At 45.8% G+C, this 24,134-nt stretch overlaps 1 long non-coding RNA gene across 2 annotated transcripts; it reads left to right on the top strand.

Annotated features, from left to right (window-relative positions):
- Nucleotides 1-6,144: 6,144 nt before the first annotated feature.
- Nucleotides 6,145-7,104, top strand: LOC124977312 (uncharacterized). 2 transcript variants are annotated; one of them, XR_007107142.1, is made up of 2 exons: nt 6,145-6,739; nt 6,849-7,104. It is a non-coding gene; the product is annotated as an uncharacterized LOC124977312 (long non-coding RNA). The 2 variants fall into 2 exon arrangements; XR_007107141.1 differs by having other exon boundaries at nt 6,145-6,765.
- Nucleotides 7,105-24,134: the final 17,030 nt, after the last annotated feature.

The raw sequence follows: 24,134 nt of genomic DNA, 5'->3' as shown, positions 1-24,134 counted from the left end.
TCCTGTCGTAGTTGGTACTAATTGTTCCAGGCAATGGAGACCAGGGGAAGCAGCTAATATCAACTGTCAGTGATTCTTAGGAAGGGGAACAACCATGGGCAGCTGAGGACTAAATTCAATCTGATTGCAAACCTCCGATGCAGGGATCATCTCCAGTTCTTTGGCAGTCCTGGCCTCAAAGGCACACGATCACAGAATTAATGAGTTGTGGTGCGCATGCGTTCTCTGCCCCACCTCCCACTCTGCTTTACATATCCTACTCTTTGTCCAGGTCTCAAATGTCACGTCCTCATGTACTACTCCTAAACACCCAGGCAGAATTAGGAACATTTAAGAAGCTCCTTAGAACCACCTTAGGTTTCTCATTAGAGCACATTAGAGCACTGATCAACATGTGTAATAATATATATTTATTTACAAAGCAGTTGAGCTAATATCTAAAAGATAAGCTCCACAAATAAAGGGATCCTTGTTTTGTTGGCACAGTGGCACACACTTTGGGAGGCTAAAGCAGGAAGATCATAAGTTCAAGGCCAGCCTGAACAATTTAGCAAGACTCTGTCTCAAAATTTAAAATATGAAGTGCTGAGGATGTAGCTCAGTGGGAGAGCAATTCTGGGTTCAATTCTCAGTACCAGGAGAAAAATAAAAAGATAGGGGTCTTTGTTTTGTTCACTGATGTAGCCCCAGGGCACTCAAAGAAGGCCTGGTCCTAATAGCTGATAATTATTGAATGATTTTACTTAGTGTCTGCCTCCCCATTCCAGGAAGAAGATGGTTTGCCTACTTTACTACATTGGCTTTCTAGATCTAACACAGTATCTGGCACATAATAGCTGCTCAAAAATACTTTTTGAATGAATGCAAATCATAATAGCTAATTTTATTGAATGCTTGCTTGGGAATTCTGCTAAGTACTTTACAAAGATTATATGATTTAATATTCACCATGTTTCAATGATGACATATATTATTATGCCATTTTGTTTGAACAGGTTTGGTAATTTTTAAAATTTTTTTTAAAAATATTTTTAGTTGTAGATGGACACAATGCTTTTATTTTATTTATTTTTATGTGGTGCTGAGGGTCAAATCCAGTGCCTCACACATGCGAGGCAAGCTCTCTACACTGAGCTACAACTCCAGCCCTTGTAGTACTTTTTAAAATAATAATCTTATAATTTTCAAATTCACAGTGGAATAATTGAGCTAAATACTTTCTCCAGTATAGTAGATGTGCTCTGGTGGCCTAAGCAAACTTATTTCCCTAGGTGCCTACCACAGAGTAACTGATAAAGAGAGAATCTCAGTCTCATGGGCCTTAATTACATTTATGTTGCTTGGAATTAAATTACAACCTCAGCTCTCCTTAGGCTTTGAAGATGTATGTACACCATGCTGGTTGCATTGGGTTCATGTGAAACCACAGAACATGCAAAATGCTTGCATTCTAAGAGAGGAAACTAGAGGCAAGGAAAAAAACTTGGCCGAATCTTGCTCAAAGTGCTGGTTACACTGGCTCTGCCAGTGTCTTGGGCACCTGCGTGAGAGGCTAGTTGGAAGGCAGGCTGTTCCTTTCTCTGGGAACCATGCCAGCCTCTACCATTCAGCCCCATCTGATCTGGTTGAACTAGGTATGAAACAATCAATAACTCCACCTCCCCAGGTAAAACCCAAAGGGTTCAGGTGGGTGGGACATGGTTCAAGCAAGGATTGGACCAAATGAAAATAAACTGATCTGTCCCAGAGTAGAAGGAATTCTAAGAGAATTATTCAAATTGCATATGTTCCTGCTATGGGGAACCATCCCCATGAGAGGATGTTCCTCTCCTTTAACAAAGAACCTGGTGATCCAAAGACACCTAGTGTGAAAGTGGTCAGGTTGACCAGGGAAAAATTCTTGAGTTAAAATTTTACCTCTCTCTAATATTTCTATCTACTTTTCACCACTGCACCATCCCATGGATACCAAAGAAGAAATAGCACTGTCAAAAACAGGAAAAATGAAGACAACACCGTTAGTGTGTAAAGCTAATATGTTTGATTTAAAAGGACTGTCCATTAGTCTTAGGTATGTCCTTTTCACTTTTATAGGGTTAAAATGTCCTCTCATTTATGAGATGATGGTGATAATAAGTGACAATTGCTGTTCAGTAAAATTAAGTCAGCAACCTAGTTCCCAACTTAAATGACCTTTGCTTGCCCTTAGAATCCAACAGCAGAAAACCCCTGGGTTACTGTACAGTGGTGCTTTTAGAGGCTTCGGGTAAAGATCCTGCGAAAAGAGTCTTCCCCTTTCATTTGTGAATAGAGCTACAGGGCTGATGGATGGGCTCATCAGTCACGCACACAGCTATGAAGACTGACTGATTCAAACAAGCATCTTCAGCCAGGCATTGTGGCGCATGCCTGTAATCCCAGTGGCTTAGAAGGCTGAGGCAGTAGGATTGCAAGCTCAAAGGCACTGAGCCTCAGCAATTTAGAGAGACCCTAAGCAACTTCATGAGACCCTATCTCTAAATAAAATATTTTTTAAAAGGGTTGGGGATGTGTGGTTAAGCACCCCTGGCTTCAATCCTGGTACCAGTCAATCAATCAATCAATCAATCAAAAAATCTTCTCTAGGCACCCAATATCCTGTTTCTCACACGCCGACCTGCGCAAGAGCTCATTGCTCCTGCATGGTGCTATCTTACCTGTCAGGGACATGTCTGGTAACCTAATTTACATTAAATTTCAGGAGCTTACTTACCACAAGAGAATTTTTATTTTAAAACTGACACCTAAGGGGAGTGGCAAATGTGTAATCCAAAGGAATATATTGCTTACAGTAGAATTTTAGGGACAATGAGGGACTACTCCTTGACAAAGGGCACATCTATTCACAGCTGGGCCTTCATCTGGGTCTGTCCACGAATTATACCCCTTCACTCCACCTTGACTCTGCTGCTCCATTTCTAGGTCTTCTCATATCCCCACCTCTGCCACCAATCTCTTTCTCTCTCAATTTTTTTTTTTTTCCTTTTGCAAAAGGGTGTTGATATGTTGCACAGGCTGGGTTCACTCCAACCTCAGCCTCTTGAGTGGCTGAGATAACAGGTGCAAACCACTGACCCAGGTCTCCTCCTCATCATGCCAAAAAAAAAAAAAAGAAAAAAAAGTTATTTTTGTTTTATTTGTTTCATTTTTGGTATTTGAGATTGAACCCAGAGGCACTCTACCACTGAGCTACATCCTCAACTCTTTTTATTTTAATTTTTTTTGGTGGGGGGGCGGTACCGGGGATTGAACTCAGGGGCACTTGACTACTGAGCCACATCCCCAGCCCTATTTTTGTATTTTATTTAGAAACAGGGTCTCATTGGGTTGCTTAGTGCCTTGCTTTTGCTGAGGCTGGCTTTGAATTCTCCATCCTCCCGTCTCAGCCTCCCAAGCAGCTGGGATTACAGGTGTGCACCACCACACCTGGCTAAATTAAAAAAAAAAAAATGACTAGGGATGTAGCTCAGTGGTAAAGTGCATGCTTGAGACCCTGGGCTTGCTCCCCAGTACTTCCAAATAATAATAATAATAATAATAATAATAACAACAACAACAACAACTAGCTGAGCACAGTCATGCACACCTGTAATCCCACCAATTGGGGAGGCTGTGGCAGGAGGATTGCAAGTTGGAGGACAGCCTCAGTAACTTAGTGAGACCCTAAGCAATTCAGTGAGATCCTATCTGGAAATTAAAAAAAAAAAAAAAAAAGGTTGGGGATGTAGTTCCATGGTAAGGCACTCCTGGGTTCAATCCCCAGCAAGTCCCCCTCCCCCACAAAAAAGAACGAAAAGAGATGGAAGCTGAGAGGTCAAAATTGATGCCCTTGGACAGGGTCATAAATCTGGTTCACTTGCTGGAGTCAAATCTAGGCATTTAGAGATTCTGTCATCGTCCACCTTCCTCCCCTCTTCCTCAGTCACACTGTAAAAATGTCCTCAGTCACCTCCTCCAGCTTTTCAGGTCATCTTGGGTGTTCGATGTAAATATTGTCTCATTACTCCTCTTTCAGTGTAACCCAGATCCATTGGCTCTCAGAGACCAAGACACTCTGTATTCCTGGAAACAAAAAGAGATGATGGAATTAGAAAGGGGTGTTCGATGGTCTAAAAATGATCTTATATCAGACTTTCAAATATTCCCTGGCAGTGTCAGGACAAGAGGGAGACTTGCATGACACTTAAATATATTTACTGGGTAAATAGTAAGCACTTGCAGTTCCTGAATTAATCAGAATGAAGTTCATTATGATAAAGAGCCTGTGCCCTTTGGTTCTATTTGCATTAAGCAAGTTCCCAATTTCATTTAATTTCACTCACATCTCTGAAGGAAATTACAGGCGGTGAGACTAGCCAAGCTAGCCAAGGGGTGGGGGCAGGGAGAATTAACAAGTATATTCATCGGAGCAGATAAAGGGGAAAGGAGGTAGTGGTCTAAGATTAGAGAGAACAGATAACCTTTATATCCACCCCAATCCAGGAGAGTAATTTTACTTTCTTGTTTTCAACTTGAGGTTTGTATTGGCATATCTCTCTGGGTTTTTAAAACATGTTATCTGGTCATCTAAACCTTTTATGAAACATTTCAGGCTTGTATGTGCATGAGCAAATGAAGATTTATTCTATTTGACACTATAACTTCAAGATTTTTAAGGCATTCTTTTAAGAAGAACTCGATTGAAACCCCCGAAGCTAGATCACTATCTCTTGCCAGATGTTAACTTGGTTTCACTGACGGGAGTCCAGGGTAAGGTTTAAACTTTCTGGGCTTGGGGGTGTGGCTCAGTGGTAAACCACTTGCCTAGCATGCGCAAAACCCTAGGTTCAATCCCTAATGCTACAAGAAAAATAAAGATGCAGAACTGTTTTTTGGAGACATTTATTTGGCCTGGAATGTTTAACTCCATTGGTATACACTGCATATCAAGAAATTCTGCATTTTGATGGGGCATAGTGACACATGTCTGTAATCCCAGTGACTCGGGAGGCTGAAGCAAGAAGATTGCAAGTTGGAGGCCAGCCTCAGCAACTTAGCAGAACTCTAAGCAATTTAGCAATACCCTACCTCAAAGTAAAAAATAAAAAGGGTTAGGGATGTAGCTCAGTGGTAAACCTCCCTGGGTTCAGTCCACAGTAGCAAAAAGAAAAAAGAAAAGAAATCTGGTATCTTGATATGTAATATTTATTTTTTCATCTCTGTCCTCATTTCTATTTCTTTTGGGGAAATCAAAAAGCCCTCGTTTTTAATTGAAATGGGCAGAAAGAAAATACATCCATAACTAGACGTACCCACCCCAAATCCTTTGGGATTCCTTTATACTAACCTCCAAGAAATCTGGAAATCTCTGGGTGGGAATATGGGTAAATGATGTCATTCAACAGAATTAGGACCAGACGGAAAAATGTAGCCAAATCCTGAGGGGGTAGCACTGAATCCAGGCATTAGGTATGAAAGGCCCCCGACTGCTCCTGAGAGCATAAACAACTGCCAGCTGTGAAGGCAACACAGTTTCTGGGATGTGTCTAAGAGGCTAATGGCATTTCTGAGATGTGATGCGGGGTGGGGGCAGGGCGCATAACACCAAATACTGGGTTGCGGCAGACGCCGGGCATGAGGCCCAAGATTCCCACAATGAACTTGGACACGGTGGAACTATGTCATCTGTTGTTGGGCTGTAATCGGCAGGAGCAAGTTGCACGTTGAGCACGTTTTCTCCTGAATCCCGTCCTTGGCGACGGATCTAGACCTCAGCTCCAAGATCTGATGGAGAAATAAACAACTGGTAGACAACAACCCAAACAGCAACACGGTGGAGCGGCCCGGGAGCCCAGGCTCCGCCCCTGGGAGCCCCGCGCCAATCAGAAGCCTGTTGCTGGGGCCCAGTGTTTAGCCGCCTGACGTTCCCATGGAGACGGAAGAACGTTACACACTAAACACTGGCGACGTTGACGTCTATGCATTATATCCTTGGAAACGACAGAGTAAACGTCATCCTCCCCGCCTCCTCCCCCCACCCTTAGCGCCAGGGGCGGAGGGAGAGACGCAGGCGTCGCGGTCACGTGCGGCCAGCGGAGAGGGAGGCCGGGTGGGCGGGGCCTGTTGCTATGACGGCCGCTGTGGCTGTTGTTGTTTGGGGCTGCAATTAGAAAGTGCTGAGGCGGCAGTGGAGTCAGAACCCATTCTGGAAGAGTAACTCCCGCCCCCGGGCCAGAGAGGGTTCCCCAGCCCCTGGAAAGACAGGACACCCCTTAGGCTGTCCCAGCACGCCTCAGCCTCGGGTCCCGAGCCAAGATCTCTCTGTGCTGCCTGGGACTCCAGACTGAGGGCCAAACCCAGACCACTCCCTCCGCCCTCAGTTGGCCATAATTGTCAGGGTGCCCTCCCAAACCGCATCTCCTCCAGACAGCGGACCACAGAACCGTCTCTGACCGAACTGCCTTGCCCAGGAGACAGGAATGAAATCCAGCTTAGAGGACTGTCCCTGTTGAAGTAAGCCCCAGAGTCAAGTAGAACCAGAAAGAAGTTTGGGGATTTGACTTTCATGCTTTAAGAGCAGCAGAACTTGAGAAATGTATTCCTTAGATCTTGGGGGGGATGCCGAATAACCCCCATTCAGGAGGATTTCTTCGCCAAAGGACAAAATACAGAAATTCCTGAGGACTGTGATTCTTAAGAATGGGAAGGCCTGAAAAAGCTGGTCAGTGGCAACTGAAGCTTAGACTTGTACGTTGCTTAATTTTGTCTTTACAAGTCGGGCAAATATGAGAAATCTCTATGTGCCAGCCTCTTTTTTTTTTTCCTCACAGGGTTCTGGAAACAGTTACAGGAAGCGTGCAGCAACAGATTGTAAATAAAACCAGATGAAGAAACAGGAGTAGTGTCAAGATGACCATGTGAAAGCAACTCGTGAACAGAAGGTGAAGTTTGAAGATAAGGCACAACTGAGGGTCCCAGGACTTTGAATTTTCTTTAAATATCACGACCTGAATTTAAATTGCCTTTTTTTAGGGGAATACAAAAGGGGTATCATTGGATGGAATTAAAAACAAGCCATTAGCCTGAGTGCAGTGGTTCAGGCCTATAATCCTAGCTACTAGACCCTGAGGCAGGAGGTTCTCAAGTTCAAGGCTAGCCTGGGCAATTTAGTGAGACCCTGTCTCAAAATACAATACAATACAAAAGGGCCAAAAGTACAGCTCAGTGGTAGAGTCCTTTCTTAGTTAGCATTCATGAAGCTCTGCATTCCATCCCTAGTTCTTGGAGATGGGGGGCGGAGCCATTGGGGTGAGCACATACTCTTTCAGAGCGTGGAAGCATAATGAACATGAACATGAACATGAGTGGCATCTGAGATTAGCCTTGTTTCCCTCCATTTGTCTACCAACATGTATCAATTCTGTTTTCCATCTCTGAGGGACAAGCACCTCAGAGTTCCTTTCTTGCTGCTTCACATAGCCTCCCTGAGTCCCATTCAGACATCTTACCACCTGCCTACAGAATGTATCCATTCCCTTCCAACATTCTTTGCTCCATCCTCTGACCTGCCCATTACTCACTTCCCTGACACCCTTCTCTAAACGGTTCTCCCTCACCTCTCTTCCCACTCTGTTGCCACTCCCCAGGTTTCTGTGCAGTTCACCAGCGCTCCTAAAAACCTGCCTCATCCACCCAACTCCAGCATGATGTTTTCATATCTGGTCTTCACTTAATAGAAGACAGTAGCTTTGGAACTGCTGTCCAGTTCCAACCAAGGGTATAGTCAGTGGAACAAAGTCAAATTCAGCACTTTAAATCTCTCCAGATAATTGTTGAGATGCATACCACATATCCAACAATATGCAGACTGCTTATTATAAGACTGTAGGCAGGACAGCAATGTACTAATTCTGCCACTTTCAGGTAAGCAATGATAATCTCTATTCTGTCAACTAATGGTCAAACTAGACCCCTTTAAGAGTGTGGGTCGCTACCTCCAAGACTCCACCTAGAACATAAGGCAGAGAGGAGAAACCTCAAGTTCAGATTAATGGGAAAGCCTGACTTGGGGGTAGATTAGATTGGATCTGTTGTTGGCATGAGAATGAAGTGTTTATGTTTTGTTTCAGAAGGGAAAGCATTGATGTGATTTGCCCCCAGGCCTTGAATAACCCATCTTGCCATCTAGAAAGCAGTGGAGGAGCGTCCTTATCTTCCCAACTTTAAACAGAGTTGAGTTAGAGAAGTTTTGTTTACTGTACAATTCTATCTCATGATCTCTCCTCCAATTCTTTGTGTGCCTGTGAGAGTGTGTGTGTGTGTATGTGTGTTAGTCTTGGGATTGGAACCCATGTCCTCACACGTGCTAGGCAAACACTCTATCATTGAACTATCCCCAAGTGCTTTTATTTTATTTTGAGAGGGGGTCTCACTAAGTTTCCCAGACTGAACTTGAATTTGCAATCCTTCTGCCTCAGGATTCAGAGTAGCTGGGATTATAGGTACATGCCACCACATCGAGCTCTTCTCCAAATTTTCAGGCTAATCAAGGATGCAGCAAACCTCTAACGGTGACGGGGAAGGAGGGAAATATGAAGGAAAATTTATCTAGTACTTTTCATGTGACAAGGCAATATAAGGTACTCTCACATATATTCTTTTTTTTTTTTTTTTTTTTTTGGTACCAGGGATTGAACAGAGAGTGCTTAACCACTGAACCTCATCCCCAGCCTCCCTCCCCTTTTTTTTTTTTTTTTTTTTTTTTTTTTTTTTTAATTTAAGAGACAGTGTCTCACTGAGTTGCTGAGGCTGGCTTTGAACTCTCCATGCACCTGCCTCAGCCTCCCAAGCTGCTGGGATTACCGGCATGCACGACCATACCTGGCCCTATGTTCTCATTTTAACTTCCTAACTCCCTGAGAACTAGGTCCTCTGTTCATTTTGACAACCAAAGAAACTGAGGCTCAGGTAGTTAAATAAGGTAACCAAAGATGCAGTGGAGTCAGGTTCCAACCCAGTGTCCACTTTCAGATCTTCCATTCTTCCCACATCCTCACAATGCCCTGGCACACACAGAAAACCTCTTGGATCAGTCCACAAGTTTTCCTTCCCACAGGAAGTCTCTAGCCTCTTTCCTCAAATTTATTCAAAAGAAAATAGAGGAGGGATTGAAGATCTGCTAGAACTTCATGAAAAGGTGCTGACGCCATGAAGTAAGAACATGGATCCATCCCTGCCTCCTGGGACTCACCCATATTTCCTCATTGGCCCAAGATCCAAGGAGGCAAAGAGAGACATGCCCCAGAGCACACGCAACAGAAAGGTTTGGGCAGGTTCTGGGAGACTGTGACCTGCTCCAGGCTAGGGAGGGCACTACCTGAGTTCACCAGCTACCTGGAGAACTCTACCCAGATTTATCTGAAACCGTCACTTAGGACTAGCCCCACCTTCTCTTCTTCCCTCCTCCCCATGCCTGACCCTGCAGGGAATCACGTCCAGCACGAATTCCTCCCAACCTCAGATGCCTTCGGGATTTGAATGCATTTGAAGAGTTCCCTGCTTGACAGGCAGCATTAGTCAAGCAGAGTGGGTGGGAAGGGCATTTCCCGGTGACCCAGGGTTTGGAGGATGGGGAGACCCTCCTCCCTCCCTGCCTTGGCAAGCAGCTCCTGGAGCAGTCCATGTGGGTGGCAATGAGTCCAGACAAGCCAGAGGGTTTCTTGCTGGGCAGGAATGCCCACGGGCCACACCTTCCCCAGCCCTCAGAGCACCTCATCATGTCTGGACCTGAGAAGGGGGTGGCAGTGCCAGGGAGTGGGTTCTCCTGTGTCTGGCTCCAACAACCGGTTTATTGTGATGATTCTATTTGTGTTCCCTGTGTTCTGTTTGACTTGGCAGCAGGGGAGGGAAAGGGCAGCAGGTTCACTCCGGTTTGTACTGGGTGGTTCCTGCAGCCACACCCAGGCGCTGAAGCCTGAGGCTCGCACTTGCACCAGGGATACCTTTCCCTGGGGGCCCCGTGTGCGAAGGCAAGGTGTGGGAAGTATTTCCTTTTTCTGGGCCAGCCAGGTGTGGTTGGCATTTCACCTAGTCATGTATTACTAATGTCACCTACATTCAGGTCAAAGGGCAGGCTTCCAGATCACCCTGAGATCCAGGATCAGGGAACCCTGGTGGTCAAGTTCATTTGCCTCTACCACCTAGGAGTACCTTGATTCCTACTTCTAGAACCACTGTCTGACCTTCGTTCTCTACTTTGGGAAACTGCAGTCCCCAGAGTTGAAATGGACTTTGCGACGGTTCCTACAGTAGGGATTCTTTTCATTCAAGGTGGTAGCTAGCATTCAAAGACTTCGGGTCAGATCTACTCAGTCTTGGACTCTGGGTTTATTCCTTCTTTTTTTATGAGCCTCAGTTCAGAACTAAGATCTCTAGTCTATGGGACATAACAGTTAACACGTATGCTACAACACACCAGGCCCTGTCGTAAGCATTTTTATAAAAATTCACTGAGCCCTCAAAACAACCTAAAAAGGCGAGTAGATGGATACAATTGTCATCATCCCTTCTTGCAGATGAGAAATGAAGGCAAAGAGAGGTTAAGGCAATTGCCATGTTACCCAGTTTGTTGGGTAACAGGATCAGCACAGGAGGGAGTCTGGCTCCAGAACCTGTACACCTACCCATGTTGGTGACTGCTGTTGCTGGAAGGTCAGGCAGCACTGGGGGCAGCCCACGCAACTCTGAGGCAACTTCATAAGGGGCTTTCCTATTAGCCTAGCAGTTGCTCTTGCCCTGGAAAATAGGGTAACCTTTCTTTCAACACAAGGATTTCTTAGCTGAAGTTGACAGTCCTGGTCATTCAGGAGATCCACGAAAGGACCCAAAGGGCACTAACTTCCATGGGCTTCTCACCTGCACCATGGACAAGAACAAGGCCTTACCAGGTGTGGTGACATATTCCTGTAATCCCAGCAACAAGGGAGACAGAGGCAGGAGGATCCCAAGTTTGAGGCCAGCCTGGGCAACTTAGCCTGTCTCAAAATAAAATAAAATGGGGATGTAGTTCAGTGGTAGAACGTCCCAGGGTTCCATCCCCAGTGCAGAAAAAAAAAAAAAAAAAAAAAAAAAAAGCCAACACAATGAAACTTTGGGCCTGTCAGGAGTGAGCCTTCTGCCCAGCAGGTGTGCCTGTGTCTCTCCAGGATCCTTCCCACTCTGGGGGCTGGCAGAGCGAGGCTGGGTTGCTGGGTGCAACGAAGCATGTTGAGCTGGCAAGGCCTCAGCGAGCCCTTCCCTGAAGAAAGTGGCCCTGACCTAGACAGCTGGGTGATGAAACCATTTCCTTTCCAAGAGAGGCCTGGCAAGGGCCACAGGCTTTGTTCCCTTCGCCACTCCCTACCCAGATGTGATCATGTGCATCGTGGGACTTGAGACAGTGAGAATCATTTCCAAAAGGGAGACAAAGTGTAGATAATTACTATCGCCCACACGTTTACACTTGGACAGCTTTATGTGGCTGATGTGACTTCGTTGATTTAATTATTTAAACAACCTTATTAGGTAAGTTCGAGTTCGCTCCCCTTTGACAGATGAAGAAATGGAGGCCCAGAGAAGTTAGCTTCCCCAAAGCAGCATGCACAAGACAGATTCAAACCCAGGAACAGCTGACTTCCCAGACTGTGCTCAACTATCTGATGCAAAGTGGAGGCCTTCCTTCAAGTCAGGAAACACACAGGATCAGGGAAGACCCTTGAAGCATTTCCCTGTTGGATTGGGGATCCACAGACCTGAAGTCCCGTTGTCTGGGGATGCTTGGCAAGGAGAGCCATGCCTCCAGTAGTATCATCTGAGGATTGGGGTTGTGGCTCAGTGGGCGAGCACTTGTCTAGTATGCAAGAAGCCCTGAGTTCAATCCCCAGCACTGCAAACAAACAAATAGAACATCCTACCCAGAAGTGTCATGGCACCCAGAGTCTCACTGCCACTCTGGAGTCACTATAGAGCCCCATGCACCAGAGATGGCTCTAGTAATCCTATAGGCTAAGTAAGTCCCTATGACAAGTGTCACCCTGGACTGAAACCTGACTGACCCCACAGAACAGAAAAGGATAGGAAAAGAGTAGGCACAAAACCTTCCCAGATGCATGAGGCCCTGGGTCCAGTCCCCAGCACTGCAAAAACAAGAAAAAGTCTTTATCTCTGGGTATTTGTCTGGACATGTCCTCTTCCGTCTGAGCTTGAGCTCTGTTATGACTGGGACAACATCATGCTAGGCCAAAGCTCTCAAGACACCTTTCTATTTCTGGTCCACTGACATGCCTTGCCCCAGTAAAAACACATCACTTGGTAATATTTACCAACACTAGCCCTGGAGTCAGATTCCCTGGGTTCAAAATCTAGGTCTGCCATTATTTATGAACTATTGATCTTTCAAAGTAGTTACACTATCTGTGCCTCAGTTGCCTTATATGTAAAACAGGAATACAATTGTAACTTCCTTAGAGTGTCATTGGGTGGACCATGAGATAATGTCTGGGCGTGGCAAATGTTCAGTCAATGCTGGGCACGAGTATTGTGTTTGTGGTTGGTTACATCATTGCCTCCTTCTTTCTCAGGATATGGAGATACATTCATTGACCCTTGTTGGTCACTGTTGTAAGCTGTGCCCTGCTGGGCTATTGTGTGTACTCCTCCTTCCAGGCCCTTCCACCCTCAATCCTGTTAGTGCTTTCTGAAGTGATTCAAGAAGAGGCACTCTTTGAATGGGGCAGAGGTCTCAACATATTGAGCCAGGGGTCTTGGGGAAATTCCTTAAGGTCGATTTTCTTGATAAATTTAATGGGTCAATTTGGGAAGGCAGCCAAAGCTATTAATTTGTAACAGCTGCTAGGAAATCGTGTCAACACCTCAGCATAGATCCTCTCTGCTGGGCATAGAGGTTAGGTTGAAAGTCACGAAACCTAAAAATACTTATTGGGCAACAGCATGGTAGGAGATTACTGATGGCAAAATAAATAACCTTTTAAAAAATCCACCCCCCTTGGCTGGGTCTGCCTGGGGACTCTCACCTCCTTTTCTTAGATTGTCATGTCAGACTCCAAACCATGTCTTAATAGAACATAAGGGCAATACAAACCTACGTGCCTACTAAATATATGCTGCTGATGATATGGGCCTAGGATAGAAAGTGAGCAAATTAATGGGTGAGTTAGTGCTGCAAAGGAGAGTCAAGGTGAAGGGTGCCTTATCTCACATCTGAACAAAGAAGTACATTTCCTGTGAAGTCTGATGAAAAAAAGAAGAAAAAAAATGTGGTTTGACTCTATCACACAAAGTAATTTACAGTGGGTCCTGCCCTGTTGCAGAACTTTAAAGCCCTGAGCTGCACATTTGTGGTTTGGTTGTGCTATCCGATTCTGGGGCTGATACGAGCTGCTTTTAGTTCATGGCTCTAGAGTTTCCAGGCCTCCTTTGGGCTCTTACGTTATGGTTTCGGCGTGGCCACACATCTCTCTCCACTATTCGGGTGGAACAGCTAGCTACAAGGGTATCCCCACAAAGAGACCGTGATCATAACTGCCACGGAGGGTTGGTCAGGTGCCACATGCATCTTTTCTGCATCATTCCATTCATTATGCCCACTTCACAGGTTAAGAAACTGAGACTTAGTACAAGTAAAATCATTGATCTAGGGTCACACAGTTGGAAGGTGCTGAGCCTGGTTTCCCACCCAGGACTGTGTGGCTACTAGAGCCGAGAAGCATCAAATTATGATGCTTCTGTCCTCTTTCTAAACTTCTGTTTATGCCGGGACTTGCCCCTTTCCTTCCACACACCTACCTAGGATATCACCTCCATCACCTTCCATCCCCAGCAGACATTCCCCCTGTTCTGCTGTCCCAACCATTCTGGCCTAGAGCAGTTTCTCATCCCTCTAAACTTTTGTCTTGGCCTGAGTCATGCATCGTTACACTGTTATGCAAATGTCTCAGTGCATAAGCTGTCTTCCCCACAAGCCCTTGGAAGTCGAGATCAGCTTCTTATCCCTCTGTGTTGCCCCCAGCACTCAGCCTAGAACTGTGCACATAGTAGGTGCCTCATGAGAGTCTAAGCAAATGAAACTCAAGATAAATCTATAAAATGGGAATGATTCTCAGAGGGTTTGTTCCATAATTCGAGACATGGGAAGCACCCCTTGCACAGGATAGCTACCATAATTATCACCATCACCATTATTATATTCTAAACCTCTCATGGGAAAAACCTCCAGCAATTCAAAAATAAAGGTCATGGCCACTAATCTAATGGGTTTAGGATGGAAAATTGCTGCATAAGATGATCAAAACAACCCTATGCAACCCTTTGGCCCACAGTCTTCTGCGTACTACTATTTACCAGGTTTGGGTTATGTTTTGTTTTTGCTGTGGCCACGTTGGAACCCCCGTGGTGTCTTCCTATGGAACTCAGTGTATCACCGGTTGCTGCTGCGGGGGCCCACTTTTCCTTTCTTTATTAAGAAAAGGAAACAGGAAATTCAATGTAAAACCCTCCGACGGTTAGTGTCTCATCAAAGTTGTGAATTTAACCACACCCCCGCCAGGAAATGAAAATACAGTTCTCACAGTGATGTTCCCTCACCTTCCCGTGGTGTTTTTCAGATCTGAATTCGATAGTGTAGATGAAAGGTCTGAACTTTGGGCAGTGGGCTGTCATGGGGCTCTTGTTGATTGGGGCATAGATTAGTACACAGATTTAATACTGTACAAATGCCAAAGGGACTTTCATTCGCTCTGTGTCAATACGACTCTGTCAGATGTCACAAACTGGGGGAATGGAAATGCACAGGCAGATTCTGACCTATTGATATGTTTGTTTGGGCACACATAAGTGTATTTTTTTTTTTTTCTGGTACTGGGGATTGAACCTAGGGGCATTCAACCACTGAGCCATATCCCCACCCCTTTTTAATTTTTTATGTTGAGACAGGGTTTCACTAAGTTGCTGAGGCTGGCTTCAAACTTGGGATCCTCCTGCCTCAGCCTCCTGAGCCACTGGGATTATGGGCGTGCACCACCACACCCGGCTCACATACTGTATTTTAAAATTTGCTTTAGTCATCAACATTTAAAAACAGAGAGAGAGCTGAACATGAAGGTTCACCTGTACAATCCCAGCTACTTGGGAAGCTGAGGCAGGAGGATTGCAAGTTTGAGGCCTGCTTAGGCAACACAGTCGGATGCCATTTCAAAAAAGAAGAGAAGGAGAAGTAGGAGGGCTGGGGTATAGCTCAGCAGTAGAGCACATATAGGTGTGGGTTTAATCCCCAGGACCACAAAAAAATAAAAATAAAAACAGAGATTGCACACATGCACCTGCACACATACCCAATCTGAATTTGCAGCCTCTGTAATAGTGATCGTGGTGCCCAGCTGCCTGTATTAGGTCACATGTCTTGGGTTTGGTGCAGCCGCCCACTGCACTTATTTGAGGTATCTGCCTGTCCCCAGGGGTGTTCCAGATTCCAGACTTAGGCCTTGAGGACATGAAAGGCAGTCAGAAAGCTGTCACTCCTGAGGTTGGCATCACGTGTTTGACCTTTTCCTTTATATTTCATCCTTCACTTCCTATGTGAGTCTCCTGATTCCAAGTCGCTAGTCCTCGCTACCCTGGATATAAACATTGTTCATAGTCTTCCCCAGCCTGCCAATAAGAAAAAAGATAGCAGGGCTGGCGTTGCAGCTCAAGTGGTAGAGCGCTTGCCTGGCATGCGTGAGGCACTGGGTTCCAGCCTCAGCACCGAATATGAATAAATAAAATAAAGGTCTGTCGAGTTAAAAAAAAAAAAAAAAAGTATAAGAATAAAAAAGAAAAGTTTACTCTCCAACTCTATGCATTAAGTGGAGGTGACTTACTAGTACTCCCTAAGTGGGTGTGTTACAGAAGCCTGGCCAATCAGAGCGCGGCTCAATTCCTCTGCCCTGTTATTGGCCCAGAGGTGGGCACGGGGCTCCAGGGAAACCCAATGAGACCTTTGCAGGGATTGTGAGAGAGGAGCCACCTTAACTCGAGGAGCCTCAGCACCAGAGGACAGAGCTGCTGAAAGATGAGAGATGGGATCCTAAAGCCCCTGGATGAAGCCTTGCCTGATGCAGACAACCCTGCGCTTTTCAGTGTCATGAGAGGCCTTTTGAGGTCTCCTACCTGAAGTCAGCTTTTTGCTAGGAAACAAGACAGGGTGGGAGAAGGTGGAAGGGGTACACTTTTTACATACCTCTCAGGTAACCCTAAAAAAAAATTAGCAAGTTTATTGTTGTTTCCTTTTTTCTTTTTTTTTTCTTTTTTTAATTATAAAAGTAATATGTTTTTAAGCTCTAATAATCAAAAAGTAAATAATGCAAATTAAAAAGTAAAGAACTCCCCTCCTTTTCCCCTCAAGCCATTCTCTAGAGGTAACAGGAGGTAACTATGGTTACTAATAATATTGTTAGAAAATAATCGCTCATGTTTATAGAGGGCTTAGCGTGTTCCAGACACCATTATAAGTACATGTATTTTCTTATTTAGCCTTCGTCTCATCCTATGATGATCATTTGCGTTCTCCAGAGAAAGATGTATGGCATAGGAAGATTGAAGTTGTAAAGCTAATAAAATTTAAGTGATCTGACTCCAGAGCCCAGATTCTTAGCCACTGGATTACACTGCCAACAATTAGATGTTTAGCCATATTTTTTAAAAAATATTTTTAAGATGTTGATAGACATTTATTTTATTCATTTATTTATATGTAGTGCTGAGAAGTGGACCCAGTGCCTCACACATGCTAGGTAAGCACTCTACCACTGAGCCACAACCCCAGCCCCAAGTATGCAGATTTAAACTACTGATAAATTCATGTTACATATTCTCTTCACAATTATCCAGTCTTTTTTTTTTTTTTAAGGGGGTACTAGGGATTGAACCCCAGGAGGGCTTTACCACTGAGCTACATCCACATCTGTTTTTCAAAAAAAAAAAAAATTTTTTTTTTGAGACAGGGTCTTGCTAAGTTGCCCAGGCTGAGCTCAAACTTGTGATCCTCCTGCCTCAGCCTCCTGAGCTGTTGGGTTTACAGGCATGCGCCACCACACTCATCCTCACAGTTGTCTGTCTTAAATGACCGTCATCTTTGACATTACTCCATGTCTCTTTCCAGGTAAGAACTTCAAACTCTTGTTTAGGAAGATATTTCTGGACACAGGTGACATTCAGGGCTGGCAGCCGAGCACACAGTGGTTGAGCTGCCCCTGAGTCTCCAGCAGATAGCAGCAACCCACACCTCTGAGGCAGGGGGCAAAGGGACAACGGGTGGCATCAGTCTTACCATGTTGTAGGGCTTTAAACCTGTTGGTCATTGGTTGAGAGAAGTCCATGTATCACCTGCTCCGTGAGGCCAGGTCCTTAGTCCCAGTTGTACTTCCAGAGTGTAGTACCATGTGACTGGCAGACCTGCCACAGAGTAATGCTCAAGGAAGATTTACTGAGTGAATGCATGAAGGAATCATTTGCTGGACACTTTGGGGCAGGTCATCTAGAAGTGAGACTGGCTCTGAGTCCTGTGTGAGATGTTGCCAAGCCTTGAATGTGACATGACTGACCTGGATTCATAGTGTTTATTAGTAATGATGTCATGTTGACGTTCGCACAGGATTTCCACGTAGCTTCTCTCATTCTTCTGCATTGAGGTAGATCCCACACCTCATACATCGTCAGCAGCCAGTGTTGAAAGGGCATGTTGGGGGTTGGAGGTGTAGCACAGTGGTAGAGCACTTGCCTAGTGTGTACAAGACCCTGCATTTGATTCTTAACTCTGGAAAAAAAAAAAAGTGTATTGGCTACCACAGAGGTGGTTATCAAGTGGTGGTTACAGGTTTGGGATCTGGAGCCAGACTACCTAGGTTCAAATCCTGAACTAGCTGTGCGACATTAGGAATGTTACATAACCTCTCTGTGATTTCCTTTGCTGATCTATAAAATGGGGATACCCCGAATACGTACCTAGTAAAGCTGTAAAGATTACCTGAGCTGATGGAGGTGGAATATTTAGAAGAATAACAGGCATGCAGTTAGCGCTCAATAATTATTAGCTGGTATCCTCATTGTGAAGAACCCTGTTGTATGACTTTTAAAACAGAGATCAAATTAAATGACAGCATAAGATTCTGTAGAGCTTTTAAAGCCAAACGCGCTACTGATTTTGAAATATCATACATGTTGAGCACAGAATCTACTGTTTTGACTTGCTCTCTTTCCTGGATGGTGTTCTGGTTCATGATTAGTTTCCTGGCAGTTCAAGTGCATGCCTTTCTGAGTGATGGTAACCCTGCCTCATACACCTAATCCCACTGTGTCCCCTCTCCTTCTCGTCATCACCGTGGGCTACAGAATCTCCCCCTTTCCCCTCAGTGGCCCAGCGTCCTCTCATTTGGGCGGGAGCTGCTGCAACTGCTGCTCTAAAACTGAGAGCCTGCCAGCCGCCCTCTCCCTCCCTGGCTGCAGGCTCACTCACGCGGGCCTCGCCCCTGTTCCCTCTCCACGGCAGAGGGCCCAATGTCTGCCAAGATCCGTGAGCCTAAAAAGAATCTGCTTCAAATTCTGAAAGGTTCCCAGAAAATGCTGATTATGTTCCCACCTCTCCCATAGCCAGTTTCTTCCTTAGTTAATATCATTATTATTCTATTATCCTGGGGCAACTCCGAGAAGATGGAGAATTTAGGGCAACGGTTGCGTGCATGCGCATATGTGCGCGCATGTGTGGATTTTCAACACAATGTTAAATGAAAATATGCTGGGCAGTGACACCATGAGGGCATAGAAAAGGTCAGCCCTACTATCATAAACCCCTAAGAGGAAAATGCAGACATTAAAACAGATAAGTGAAGTAATGATTAACCATCTTATAAAAAATATTTCCTACACATGAAGACCACATCAGGGATTTAATTAAATAGCCTCTTTAGGTGTATTGGACCCTGATTTATGGTATGGGACCTCCCCCAATCCTATCTGTTTCCTCAAAAATACCAGTGTCAGCTGACACCAGAATGGCTGAGATGGATCCCCTGACCCAAGGCAACCAACCTAGTTTAATTAGGTCAAGCATCAGGTGCTCAGGCTGCTGGATTCTCTCTTGGGCCAGAACTCTGAGGCCAGAATGACCAAGATGTGGGCAGAGGAAGCAGCTACCCAGTGGGATGGAGCTGTGAGGTTCTGTTCACAGCACACTCGGCTGGCTTGGCAGTTCCTTGGCAGGACCAGGGCAAGGACATGGATGGGGACCTCAGATTTCTGAGGACCTGGCCTTTCCTCTTCAGCTGCACTGACATCTCCCTCAGATCCTATCCCTCATGACTTTGAGGAAGGCTTCGTTGTACAATGTGCTTTCTGCCCAAATTCAGTGGTTCACTGGACAAACCGGGTGGGCAGGTGAGCAACTTTGTGGTCCTTGTTCTCCTCCAGCTCACAGTGTAGGCAGAATAGGTCACAGGGTATTTAAACTCTCCAGCTGAGGTGCACGAAGATGCCAAGGGAGAGGCACTTGGTCTAGACCTGGAAGGGTTAGCACAGTTGCTTGAGTGGAGGCCTGGAGGAAGCTTAGGAATTTCCCAGAAAAAAAAAAAAAAAAGATGGGAAGGGCATTCCAGGCAGATGGAACAGTCCATGCTAACACATATAGGGCAAGAGAGCTCAGCACGTTCATCTTGAGGTGTCAAGGAGGGGCATGGAGAGTGGGGTGGGCCACACAGGAAGGAGCTGGCAGGGACCCATGGGAACTAAGCCAGAGAGATAAGCAGACCCAGTCTCAGTGGGCCTGCCTGCCAAGGCTTTTGGGATTTCTCCAGAGAGAGCAGCAAAGAACCATTGAGAAGGTCTATTCAGTGGAATGACCAGATCTGTGTTTTAGAAACTCTGACAGCAGGGTGGAGGGGGATTCAAGTGCAGCCCACAGCGCACCAAAGAGTGAGAGTGGCAAGTATCTGACCCCAGCCTGGGGGAAGGAGGCTGGGAAGGCATGAGTGGGAAGATTCTGCTTAAGTCAATTATTACTAAACTCCACACAGTGATTCATCTATACCTTCCCCATTCCTGGCTTCATTTCCCCATCCGGCCCCTGCAAGCCCCGTCTTTGATTTTGGTTCATTTCCCTTTCCTTCTTCCCTTAGTGGCTTCCTTCACTAGAATTCTCTAAGGAGCCGACTCCCTTCAGCCCTGTGCAGCTAGCTGCCAGATTCTTCCGGTTTTCTTAGTGGAAAGCTCCCAAATTTTCCTCTCCAAAATCCCTTAGAAGTGCTTTGGCCAGTGGAAAAGAAAGGTCTTTCAAAGAGCAGCTAAGAAGCCAAACACTGTGATGCACGCCTGTCATCCCAGCTGCTTTGGAGGCTGAGGCAGGAGGATCACAAATTTGAGACCAGCCTCAGCAACAGCGAGACCCTGTCTCAAAATACAATAGAAAAGGTCGGGGATGGGGCTCAGTGGTAGAGTACCCACTGGGTTCTGGTATTGCAAAGAAAAAAAAAAAAAAAAAGGCAGCTAAGAAATAGCACTTCAATCAAGTTGCCAGTTATGGGAATCCCACCTGCTGTGGCTGCTGCCAGGAAGCAGCAACATGAGCCTCAGCCTCAGGCCTCACATTCTAGCAGGCTCCAGGAGCCAAGCTGTACTCCTGCCAAGCCGTCATGCCCTATGGGTTCCATCATGTCAGCCATGTACCCTGGGAGATTATATATGGGAAACACGTAGCTCACCAAGCACGGGACATCTTTCCCCGGCTGGTAATGGGCGGCAGGAAAATGCCTGCATGATCAGCTCATTGAACCGTTACGCTTCATCTGTAGGAATCATATATATTTTAAGAAACCTGGTATTTTCAAATTCATAGAATAACAAGCTGTGTTATATTAGAATTCCCTTGTCTGTCCATCTATTAAAGTGTATATATCTAAAAATATTAAGACTCTGGCTGAGGGGCAGGTGACTCTGTAGTAGAGTGCTTGCCTAGCAAGAGCCAGGCCCTGGGTTTAATCCCCAGGACTGCAAAAATAAATGCATAAAATAAAAATGTCGAGACTCAGTTCTGGAAATGCCACAGATAAATTAGATGTCGTACAGGATTAAATCAGCGAGCACCTATCTTTACACATTGTCACAATACCAGTAACATGAGGGTATTTTGATGTATAAGGAAACCATTTCCAGGTGAGGTTTGACCCCACTAATGTAGGAAATGCCATCTGCCATTGAGCCATCCCTAAATTCAGACTATCACGTTTGTTCATGTGGCTGCTGCGCCTAACTTCAGATAAAAAATTCCTGCCATTCAAAGGCAGAGATGTTTGTGTATAATTTATGAACCCTTGGGTTCCTTTCAAATGAAAAGAGTTTCTGAAATAGAAGTTATTCTTATCACCATGCCAACGGCAGAACCACAACATCGCCTCACAAACTCTCTGTCCTTAAGCCCAAAGCACATACCCTCACGTTCCTGCATCAGAAAGATCTTTCCATTTCCTTCCAGAACAAACCTCCTTCACATACAGCGCGCCCTCCCTGCAGTCTATGCAGGCCACGTCCCTCGGCAAGCTGGCAGGAACACAGACTCACACATGCACTCCGCCAGCACACTCCTCCCTCCTCCTTCCCCAAGAGACCCGGGGGTGTGTGTGTGAATGTCTGCACCGATGACATATTGTGACAACGCGCAAGAGAGTGAGGCACAGCCTCAAAGCAATGCAGGTCACGGCAACAGGCTTTATATAACCCAGAACCACCGAGAGCCCTAAAATAGCAGTCTCCCTGCTGCTCAGTTAGTCTCCTCCATCAACCAGGGATAAAATTAGAGCAGGCGCTGACGCGCACCTGCGTCTGCAGAGGGACTCCAGGGAGACGCGAGAACAGGCTCGATACTGCCATCGGCCAGTGCCGGCTGCCAGGTTTTTCAGACCCAATCTGTCACCAGACTCTGTGTGTGTGTGTGTGTGTGTGTGTGTGTGTTTCAGGGGTGTACGTGCTCTCCATGTGGAGCCCTGATCCAAGGAGAACATGTCTAGGGACTAGCCCAGGAGCTGGAGGCAAGGGCTCAACAACATGTTTCTGTTTTCCTTTCTTTCTTTCTTCTCTTATAAATTTTATTTTATTTTTTAATTTTTTTAGATGTGGATGGACCTTTATTTTATTCATTTATTTATATGTGGTGCTGAGATTGGAACCCAGTGCCTCACACATGCTAGGCAAGTGCTCTACCACTGAGCTGAGCCACAACCCCAGCCCCTTTCTCTCTCTCTCTCTCTCTCTCTCTGTACTGGGGATAGAACCCAGGGCGCTCCACCACTGAGCCACATCCCCAGCCCTTTTTAAAACTTTTATTTTGATACAGGGTCTCGTGAAGTTGCTCAGGCTAGCCTCGAACTTGTGATCCTTCTGCCTCAGTCTCCTGAATGGCTGGGATTACAGGTGTGCCCCTGTAATTGTAGTCTGGATTGTAGTCCTGCTGTGTGGGGTTTTGAAAAGGATGTTCCAGGCTTCTTAGGAGGAAGTCAGTGCCCACACCAGTCCCCATCTTACTTCACAGTTTCTTTTCACTGACCTCCATACCATATCTGGGCTATGTGGGATCAAGGTTGGCCCCTTTAAAACCTTTCTGCAAAATAAACAAACAAAACCCAATTCCTGCTTTTTAATTTCAACTCCCCGGTCCCCCCCACCCTGTCCCTGCCACACACAGTCTGGCAACTCAAAGGCTGTGCCAAGAGGTCGAGAGGAGAGAGAAGGCTGAGTGAGCATGACTGACTGTTCCGAGGCCTCAGGGCCTTGACCCTGTCTGGAAGCCATGAACAGGTGTGAGGGGATGGGCAGAAGTGCTATCCAGCTGAGGCAGCCAGGTGATTTGCTTTCTGCTTGAGAGAAGGCAGGGCAGAAGAGTGTTTCTCCCACATAAATATATAAAGATTCTCTTTTCTTTTTGCGGTGCTGAGAATGAACCCAGAGCCTCACGTATGGCAGGCCAGCACCCTACCACTGAGCCACGTCCCCAGTCAAGGGTTTGTTATCTTGATCACTGGGCACTAGATATAGTCCAAGGGAGGAAGCTTGGCCAACCCCATGAGCCAGAGCACAGAAAAACAACATGGACTAGACAGAATGAGATGAGACAGGGCTTTGTTTGTGTTGTTTTGTTTTGTTTTTGTTTTTGTATTTTCGCTGCCAGAGCTTTGCACATGGTAAGCATGCACCATCAGTCCATACCAGGGTCTCTAAAATTCCACTGCATGTTCATTTGGGGGCCTTTCTGTCCTTGAAGTTCTCTTTTAAGTATATATGTCAGAGAGTACTAACATATTGAACTATTTCAAGTTTGGAGGCATCGGTGATTTATTAGATCTTTTTTTTTTTTTTTTTTGGTATAAGGGATTGAACCCAGGGGCACTTAACCACTGAGCCACATCCCCAGCCCTTTTTTTATATTTTATTAGAGACAGGGCCTCACGAAGTTGCTTAGGGCCTCACTAAGTTGCTAAGGCTGGCTTTGAACTTGTGATCCTCCTGCCTCAGCCTACCAAGCTGCAGGGATTACAGGCATGCGCCACTGTGCCTGGTTTAGCTCTTTATTTTTGTGTAGATTGACCAGCATCTCTGGCTTCTTCCAGTCCTTTCCTATCTGCCACAGTTTGGCTTCTCCACGAATACACAGAAGGAGCATCCAGAAGCTGACTCTGCTTCTCTTTCCAAGTGCAGACATGAGGGCCCAGGGAGAGTGTGGATACTCATCTCACCAGACCAACAGAGCTGTGGTGCCCTGGTGAGAAGGGGACTTTTCTAGAAGAGATGGGGGGGGGGGGGGTAGAGATATGGAACGGAGCCCAGTGGGCTTCAAGGTGAAATTTCTGCTGTTGGCATCGTCCGTCTTTAGTCTACCCTGTACAGTCACCAAGAGTTGAGGCTAAGAACTTATTGAAAGAACGTGACAGTCAAGACAGTAACCTGCCTACCTTTTCTGTACCCTCTTGCCTTTCACCCGGTGGCCCCACCAACTTGCTGTGTGACAGCTCCATTGCTGCCCTTTGTTCAGAAGCAACCTTTGC

This window comes from Sciurus carolinensis, chromosome 2, assembly GCF_902686445.1.
Source record: "Sciurus carolinensis chromosome 2, mSciCar1.2, whole genome shotgun sequence".
NCBI lineage: Eukaryota > Metazoa > Chordata > Mammalia > Rodentia > Sciuridae > Sciurus > Sciurus carolinensis.
Note: the sequence above shows the minus strand (reverse complement) of the source record. Positions and strands in the feature narration are given on the sequence as shown.